General features: G+C 42.1%; 2 pseudogenes; both read left to right on the top strand.

The window, feature by feature from the left end:
- LOC138396863 (junction-mediating and -regulatory protein pseudogene) lies at positions 1–2,925 on the top strand (annotated as a pseudogene).
- A 915-nt stretch (positions 2,926–3,840) lies between these two features.
- On the top strand, positions 3,841–3,930 carry LOC138397737 (U6 spliceosomal RNA; annotated as a pseudogene).
- The last annotated feature ends 4,477 nt before the right edge of the window (positions 3,931–8,407 follow it).

Below are 8,407 nucleotides of genomic sequence, written 5' to 3'. Positions count from 1 at the left end.
ATGATGCTGCAGGTGCCCGGGGAAGGCGTGTGGGGTTGCAGCGCAGCCAGCAGGGCAATCCTGGGGCGGCCCCGGGGCCCCAAGCCGGAGCCACGGGTGGTGTTCGCGCTGGAGTCAGACGGGGTAGCTGTGCGGCTCCACGCGTTCGACGAGCGTGAGAAGCACAAGTTTGTCTTTATTGTGGCCTCGAACGAGATTGAGGGCAAGTACCTGTCGCAGCTCATGGCCCAGGAGGCAGGGGAGCGGCTCCCAGGAGCAGGCGGGGGCGCAGGGGGGCAGCCCGGCTGGCAAGGGCCGGCCGAGGCCACCGCTCCTGCGACTCCAGTCAGGAGCCCTGGGCCCAGCGGAGCGGGGCCTGGGCAGAAGGCGGCTCTCCGCAGAGAACGCGAAGCCTTCCGGGACACCCGCTGCTGCGAACTCGGGCAGCAAAGGGGCAGAGAGATTTTTCAGAAGCCCAGTGGGGGCCAAGCCCAGCCCAGTCCGGAGGGCACCTGAAGCCAGGATGCAGCCCGGCTGGCACCCAGAGAGGCTCCCGTGTCCTCTGCGCTGGCAGTGAGCATCTCTGGGGCTGTGTCCCAGGAGACCGAGGTGCTGGAAATAGCGAGGAAGGACGGGCCACCACCCTGGCAGACACAGAGCAGCCGCCGAGCTGGAGTCTCTTGCCAGAGAGTACAGCTAGGCCCGACTCCTCCTGCCAGGACCTGCGCACGTGCACCAGCAGCTGTGCTCCGTGAACTTGTGGCTGGAGCGGGGCCTGCCCGTTCCCCGAGGAACCCTCGGGCATGTGGACTGTGCCGTTCTGGAGCGCCCCGAGATGACCGAGCAGGAGATTGACACCTTGTGTTACCAGTTCCAGGTCTACCTGGGCCACGGCCTGGACATTTGCAGGTGGAAGATCCTTTCTGTTCACAGAGACCACCGTTCCCGAGAAGTATTATGAAAGTCTCAGAGAGCTGAGGCAGAAGGGCTACGAAGAAGTGCGTCAGCCAGCTAGGAAGAGCATCCAGGAACTCTTGGATAAGCACAAAAATACAGAGCATGGTGGAGCTTTTGGACTTGTATTAGGTGGAGGATGAAGCCTACAGCAGCCTCACAGAAGCCACAACTGAACTCCAACAGTATTTACTACAGCCATTCCGAGGCATGAGAGAACTTGCCGTGCTACGAAGACAGCAGATCAAGATTTCCAAGGAGAAGATTATCTGGGACCCCAAAGAATTGAGAGTCTACAAAAAGAAGATGCTGATTGGCAGCAGAAAGCTCACATGACTGTACTGTCCATTCAATATCTTACTGTCAAATATTAATATTTTGAAATAGCAGCTGAAGCTCAAAAAGCTGTGTATGATCGAATGCAAGCAGATCAGAAGAAATTTGTAAAGCATGATGGGCAGCAGCTGCTGAACGTATGGAAAACCTCCAGTATGCAATTTCTAAGGAGAATTTGCAGATGATGAGAGCTAAAGAGATCTGCTTGGAACAGAGGAAACATGCACTGAAGGAAGAGATTCAGTGTTTGCAGGATGGTACAGAAGCCATAGACCAATTGGATCAGTTAGAAGCTGATTATTATGATCTGCGACTTCAGTTGTATGAACTGCAGTTTGAAATCTTGAAGTATGAAGAGCTACTATTGACAGCACAACTAGAAACCATCAAAAGACTTATATCGGAAAAGAGAGATGAAGTGAAGTACTATGACACAAAAGTATGGAGGCAATGCTGGAGAAGGAAGAGATGGCAGCGTCTGTGTACTTCCAGAGAGAAGAGCTGCAGAGACTTCAGCAGAAAGCATGCCAGCTAGAACCAAGACGTAGACGGGTTTCAGCTAAAAAAGTGTACCTCAGAAATAAAAAGGAAATTTATATTGCAAAACACAATAAAAAATTCCAACAGTGCACTTGGAGTGAATATGAATATGAACCCATCACCCAGTACAACTAAAGAGACAAAAATTCATCATGAAGAAGAGAGAAAAGGCACCTGGGTTAGCCGAGAGAGAATGCTGGATAGACTTTGAATTTTTAAACAGAGGTATCCCGGGCAAGATATATTTAAATCAACTAGATTATGACTGCCTCATGCAAGAAGAAAAAGTGTAGTAAGTCCTGTTCCCCAAGAGGATCAGTGTGACCCTCTACCAGGAGTGTTACAAGTAGAAGAGAAAACTGACAAGATGGGAGAAGGAAGAAACAAGCATGGGCCGCCACGGACAACAAAACCCCAGCACCTTGCACAACTTGAAGACATTTCATTAGCACAACCTGAAGCCACTTCATTACCTCTCAGTGGTGTTACCTATGAACTTCCTCCCACTATATCTCTTCCACTTGGGAATAACAACCTTGAACCATGTTCTGTTATCACAGATCCACTCCCAGCACCATCACCACCTCCCCAGCCCCCCTCCTCCTCCCCAACCAGCCTCCACCTCTTCCTGTTGCTAAGGGCAATGCTCCAGAGACACTGGAGAGAGATCTGCCTAGAAAGGAGGGGAATGAGAAGAGGATCCCGAAGTCTGCCAGTGCCCCTTCAGCACACCTGTTAGATAGTAGTCAGCTTCAGTGCCCAGAAGAAGCTCAGAAAGACAGCTTAAGGTTTGCAAAGGAGGAGGGTGAGTTCACCCATGGATGAGGTGCTAGCTTCCTTGAAACATGGTAGTTTTCATCTGAAAAAGGTTGAACAGCGAACTCTGCCTCCTTTTCCTGATGAAGATGATAGTAATAATGTAATATCTTGGCACAGATAAGAAAAGGGGTAAAACTGAAGAAGGTACACAAGGAGATGTTGAGAGAATCATTCACATTTCTGCCTGACACAGACCCTCTCATACCTAGCATCCATGAAGCTCTTAGAACAATTAAAGAAGCATCCCCCGAGTCAGAGGATGAAGAGGCTTTGCCTTGCACCAACTCGGAGAACTAACAAGCAATGGAAAGAAGAAAAATACCTACAGTTGAAGATTGGTTCTGGTTCTTTTGGAAAACAACAGCTTAAGCACCTGGTTCAATAGTTGGATTACATTAGCTCCAAGTTATATTGACTCATTGGTATGGAAAAAAGAGGCATGATTGGCAAGTTATTACTTTCCAGTCATTGCATTAGATGGTGGTTAACATGAGCTTTAGATGTGCGGTGTTCCTGACTGTAATGAAAAAAAGGCCTTCTGGAGATTTCTGGGGTTTTTCTTGTTTGGTTTTTTTTTTTTTTTTAATGCACCTTCTCCTCCAGTCTACCTAGTTACATCCTATGGTGGCCAATTAAGCTAGGAAGAACACTGGGTTGACAGAGATTTATTGTGAGCTGTATTGGGACTGCTTTGAGAGCCATCTTTCACTGTGCTGAAAGTCATTTAAAAATACAGAGCTTCTTCCATATTAGCTATACAAATAGTGTGACACTCTGAAAAAGTTTATCATGGTAGCTATATGTCAGGAATTAAACTCAGATGGAAATGCACTTAAAATCTCCACATTACTTGTCTCCGAAGGAATTTTCATAAACATGATCAACAACATCTGAAAAGCTGCACAACGATGGAGATACATCTATTAATGTGTTCACCACAGCATGATGCATTTAACATGACATATTTTTAGAAGGCCACAGAGTCATGAAGTTTTGTAGTAAAAATTTCCGCGCTTTTAAATTGTTTTTAATAATTCTGAATTTATAATAGTTTGAGTTTTATGTGCATCCTTGTTTATGAGAAGCGATACTTTGTAATTTGATATTTCAAATTATTTTTAGTCTTTTTTTGACCTATTGCTTGATTACTGTGACTCACATGACTTTCCTATTGAGAATCAAAAATTAAGATTCAGTAATAGGATGCAATGTTTGCTTTGGCAGCACATATGTTAAAATTGGAATGATACAGAGAAGATTAGCATGGATGACACACAAATTTGTGAAGTGTTCCATAAAAAAAATATTAATAGGGATGCAGATCTTAACTCTTTTTATCAACCACCATTTAAATTTTTTATTTTATGCTCCACAGTGAAAAGCACGTGCTTGATAAAGTAGACAAGCAGAAAATTCTCCTTGGCTTCAAATGCTTTGAGAATTTTGGGAGAGAGTCTTTGTTATTGTCACTAATATTTTAAACTTATATCTGTAGCTGTAGATGCTGATACATTTGCTATAACTGAGTCCTTAAAGGATACATTTATATGGATAGGGCCATTAAGGATTTTCAGCAGTGACTGTTATGGGCTTGAATGAAGGTAGACATGTTGGATCCAGTTTACAGCACTCTGTAGAGTGCAATTCTGCATAAGTAATATCTTGGCCTTTATATGGAGGGCGTTAAGAACTGAAATACCAAAAAGAACTTTATTTCATATAAGGCAGTTCTCTGGCCTAAACCCAGAAAATAGTACTCCAGCAACAGCCCTCCAATGTATATGCATTGGTATTCCTGGAGAAAAGAGGAAATGCTCAAACCCTTGTCATTTTAAAATGTTATTTTCTTTAAAACAATTATGGAGAAAATCTTCTGCCAACAGGTTATGTAAAACAAAATCTTTTTGTTTAAATGTTGGCAGTATGTTTATTGATGAGACTGGGAGCTTCTGTGCAGCATTTTCATAATACATTGGTTTTAGTCCCAGCACTGTCCCCACATCTTGTTTGGAAAGATTAGAAATATAGATCTGATATAGAAACTTCATCCCAACATAGGGTAGGGGATGGTAGTGTTGGTGTCCTATATTAATGGATTAAAGCATGTTTTTTTAAACCTCACCAAAACAAAAACAAAACAAAAAACACAGTAAGATACCACCTTACCCCTGTCTGGCCATTATTAAAAAGTCAGTAAAACAATAGATGTTGGCACAGATGCAGTGAAAAGAGAAGGCTTATTCACGGTTGGTGGGAATGTAAACTAGTACAACTTCCATGGAACACAGTACAGAGATTCCTCAAAGAACTAAAAGTACACCTACCATTCGATCTAGCATTCCCACTGCTGGGTATCTACCCAAAGGAAAAGACGTCATTTTATAAAAAAAGACACCTGCACCTGAACATTTATTGCAGCACAATTCACAATTGCAAAGATATGAAACCAACCTAAATTCACATCAACTGATGAGTGGTTAAAGAAAATATGGTGTATATATACCATGGACTACTACTCAGCCATAAAAAAGAATGAAATAATGTCTTTTGCAGCAACTTGGATGAAACTGAAGACCATTATGCTACATGAAGTATCTCAGGAATGGAAAAACAAACACCACATGTTCTCACTAATAAATGGGAGCTAAATGAGGGATATATATGTTCATAAAGGGGTGTAATGGACATTGAAAACTAAGAAGGGGGAGGATGGGAGGGGGATGAAGAATAAACATCTACCTGTTGGGTATGATGAGCACTATTCTGGTGATGGGTACACTGAAAGCCCTGACTTCAGCATGATACAGTTCATCCATGCAATAAGAAAAACACTATGCCCCCTAAATTTTTGAAACAAAAGAAAAAAAAGAGAGAGAGAAAAGAAAATGAGAGGGAATGAGGTCCAGAAAACAAACTCGAGTACTTGCATTAAGAGATGGTTAAGGTAAAACATTTCCTGACATCTTAATAGATAAGGTGAGAAAAAATTCTTTCCTTGAATACATAAGTTTGTTGGTGAATCTAAACACATTTACCTGGTTTCTAGTGCCTTGTTTTACCCTCCTCTTCATATAAAGGAACTCATATAGATTAATTCCTTTTTTTGGCTACAATTATAAAAACCCTGGAAATGAAGGTCATGCATGTGCTTCTTTATGCACTCTCACATGCATTTTTTGGGGGGAGGCACATTAGCATTGGCAAAATTTGTGGGTGCCCTTTTAAATAGTTCAAACTTTCATTCTTCTAATCATAATAAATCTAAAATTTTAGAAAGCTAAGAGGGAGACTGGTCATAGAGTTGTCAATGAAAGGTTAAATTTGTATATCACTCCTGCCTGAGAATGTCTCCCCTGTCCTGGCCCCAGAGCTGTGTTACTTGCTCAGTTGTTGGGGGCTGTAGGAGGAGGCGTTGATACAGTCAAGTGTCCGTAGCCTCAGCTCATCTCTGTTTTAGCAATGTCAGCAGGTGTTCCGACATTTTCAGTTACTCTTTCTCTTAGTTCATAAAGAAATACAATCACAACTTTTTTCATATAGGACACAAAGGGACACATATCTCCGTTACACTTTTATGAAGATTTACAAAAAGCAAGTAAGCAGATATTCTTAGAAGCGGGATTTTGTTCACATGACTAATGGATGACTCTCTTTTTTTCAAGGTGAACGTGTAGCTTTTCTCTGAGAACAGAGGCTATGTCCCTCCTTCCTAGGAACATTGGTAATAACATAAACTACTACCGTGTTTTGCTGATTTCAAAACGCATATTTTTACATATCCAACATCTTGGAAATTGGGATATATGGCAAATTTTAGTTTCCAAATATGGCCACAACAGTATCCCTCACCTAATGTTTTCTTCTTACAATGGGACCTTGACATTCTTTCTTCAAGGGAGTAGGTCTGTTTTTTACCCCTTGAACCTAGGTAGAACTGCCTTGACCAATAGAGTAGACGCTTTGTGACTTTTGAGTCTAGATCATAAGAACATGCCATGCAATTCTCTTAGGAACCTGCCACATCCTGTGAGGAAGCCCAAACTAGCCCTTGCATGCATACCACACCCACAGGCCCCAGGTGTGAGATGATGGATATGCTAATTACCCTGAGCTGGTCGCTATACAGTATATGTATTAAAACATCACTATGTACACCATAAATATGTATAATCATTTTTTGTCAATTAAAAATATAAATAAATAAGTCTAAAAAAAGATTAGGGAACTAAAAAGTAGGTGATCAAGTGATGAGAAAGTTTATGAAGCTTGGGGTGCCTGGGTTGCTTCATGAAGAGAGAGCTAATCCAAGGAAGGTTCACAGTCTGAGGGACTGTAGGAGGGAAGACTCAGAAGCAAAGATGTTATTGGAGCACTGAGGAGAAGCACAACAAAAAGACAGGCTGGCAAAAAAATTGAGGCAGAAAAGATTTTCTCTGAAGAGAATGTTGCCTTATGAAACTTGTCTACCTTGTGTGTCTCTAATCGGGCATAGAGAATTTGAGCCAGAATCTGATGTATAGCCTCATAGAAACCTTCAGTGTTTCTCAAACTTGCCTGAAGAGAGTTGGAGTTGAAGTTACTTGCAATTTCAGTCACAAGATTCCTAACTGATATGGTAAGGAATAGGCACATCTCTCATTACCTTTTCTTAGAGATAATTGTGTTAAAATTGGAGCATTTTTGGCTGGGCGTGGTCACTCACAGCATTAATCTCAACACTTTGGTAGGCCAATGCAGGAGGATTGCTTGAGGCCAGGAGTTCAAGACCAGCCTGGGCAACATAGTGACACCTGCTCCCCACTCTCCATCTCTATAAAAAATAAAATTAGCTGGGCATGGTGACAGACACCTGTAGTCCCAGCTACTCAGGAGACTGAGGCAGGAGGATCATTTGAGCCCAGGAGTGCAAGGTTGCAGTGAGCTATGATGGCACCACTGCATTCCAGCTTGGGTGACAGAGAGATACCTTGTCTTTAAAAAAAAAAAAAAGGAACATTTCCCCTATAAACAGGTGTCCGGCCCTATTATTTGGAAACCATGATTCTTCCCTATAGTGCTAAGGACCACTGGGCTCTTTCTTACTCTTCTGGAGAACTGACAACATCTTAATAGAGCCACATGAAATTTCTACTGTGACTTTGTTGAAATTATGCTAGCTCTGATGAAAGTCTTTGATTCTTTTGATCAAGTCTATCTTTGATAGATAGGGATTGGGGGGGTCACCAATTCTACCTGCTACAACTGAATAATGTAACCTGGTTTGATATGCCTTTTTTTTTTTTTTCTTTCTTGAAAGATGTCATTTGCTGCTCCTTGAGAAGCATTCAGAAATTTTAGCATTATTGTCTATGCTGCCTTCATGTTTCTTCTCCACTCGTCTTAATGTCTATTTCCAACTTCCCATAATCTCTAATATTTCTATTTCTAGCCCTGTTCACACCAGAGTCCATGCAGGATAGCTTGGTATATTTGCTGTTTCTTCCCTGAATATCTTCTGTGACCCCATTATATTAAAGACCATATAAATAGATTATTAGAGAGGAACATATAGTTCTTTAAATCAGAAAGCCTTCTAAAGGACAATGGAATACATGGGAGGCGTAGAGATTATAACTTTAACTTAGTGGGAAGTCTTAGGTCTTTGTAAAGAAAGTGTCTGACAAGAAGAACACTTTCTATGTTTCTCCTCAATGTCATCTACTTTATCCTCATTTCCCTTTATCATGTGGTCTTCACTCTTTCCCTTTTGGAGAATCCAACTCTCCTCATAGAAGTCATG

The sequence above is a fragment of the Eulemur rufifrons genome, chromosome 16, assembly GCF_041146395.1.
Source record: "Eulemur rufifrons isolate Redbay chromosome 16, OSU_ERuf_1, whole genome shotgun sequence".
Classification (NCBI taxonomy): Eukaryota; Metazoa; Chordata; class Mammalia; order Primates; family Lemuridae; genus Eulemur; species Eulemur rufifrons.
This window is presented reverse-complemented; position numbering and strand designations above follow the sequence as displayed.